Source organism: Sitophilus oryzae, unplaced genomic scaffold (assembly GCF_002938485.1).
Source record: "Sitophilus oryzae breed Bouriz unplaced genomic scaffold, Soryzae_2.0 scaffold_810_pilon_pilon, whole genome shotgun sequence".
In the NCBI taxonomy this organism is placed as follows: Eukaryota; Metazoa; Arthropoda; class Insecta; order Coleoptera; family Curculionidae; genus Sitophilus; species Sitophilus oryzae.
In genome coordinates, this window is record NW_022147429.1 from 338,071 (window position 1) to 339,613 (window position 1,543).

Genomic DNA, 1,543 nt, shown 5'->3' on the forward strand with positions numbered 1-1,543 from the left:
GCAAGCACCATGCAGTACGATACCAAAAGTAACAACAGTGTAATAGTGTAATATATTGTGACTAACTAATTTACTATCTGACAAAATTTATGAACATAAATAAATGCAGTCTGTTCCTAATATATATATATATATATATATACGCATATATATATATATATATATATATAACTATATATATATATATATATATATATATATATATATATATATATATAATTTTTGTGGTTTTTTAACATTTAAAACAGCACAAAATATGACGTTAATTAAAATTCTACACAATTTATCTATCTTTATAATTTGATTGTTAAAATTAGATTTGAGATTGTTAAAATATTAACAATCTATCAAAGAATGAAAACGATATTATATTACCATAGAAACGCCTCTTGAATTTTATAGGACTTCAAATGGGAAAAATTCAACAGTATTTTCATATTTTTCTTAATTTTCTCTAAAACGGTGAAATTTGGAAAAGTATAAACGGGATTAACCATACTAGAACAAACAAAAAATTTTATGAAGAGTGCATTTTTCTCAAAATTTCAATAATAAAACGTTTTTCCTTTTGTAAAGACAATCAGGGGACATACTGTATATATACCAACAGACTACAAAAGGCTACTAAAGCATCTTTTATTTTTAAAGGCATTCGAAATTTTCCTAAAATATTTTTACCAAATTCCTTGAAATTTTGGAAAGAATAATCAACTCTCTGAAACTCTCTTGTTTGCCACAAAATTCGAGTGGTATTTGAAATATGACCTTTTACTATACAGGGTGGTCCGAACTGTATCCCGGAAACTTCGGCAGCATATTCTGCAGATAAAGATATGTAAAAAAGTTTGTGTAAATATATGTCGTAAAATGCTTAGTTTCGGAGATACATATGTACCAAGTGTATATACAGGGTGTAGAAGTTTCATTTTTATTTCGATTTTTTCCAAATAATTTCTGAAGTAACGTCAATATTTGGATGACAATTTTATTGGTGTCTGGGAGTTTATTTGATTTTGATGTTAATATTTGTAGGGGGCACCACCTATATGTATTTTAACGTTGTTTTGAAGAGTATAATAACTTTTCGTCCGTGCCTGTATAAAACTACTGAGTGAAAAAATATAAATTTCCGTAATTTTTTTACGTTAAAAATGTCTCTTGGTAAAAATCGCTACGAGTAACCGTTCTCAAGATATTTAGAATGGGAACAGTCAATACATGTCATTATTGACAAAAAATAAACACGTTGAGTAGAAAGTTATTTGACTAAAATGATAAATATAGGAACTTTTTATTTCTTTAAATTAATCATAAATTTTTCTTCAAAAAAATGATGATAAAACAATTTCTGTCGAACTTTTGCCACAAAAACATTTCAAATTTATGATTTCAGTCTAATAACTATTTAGTCAACATGTTTAATTTATGTCAATGATGACAGGTATTGATAATTTCGACTCCAAATATCTCGAGAACCATTACTCGTAGCGATTTTTACCAAGAGACTTTTTTTAGGTAAAAAATGTCGAAAATGTATATTTTT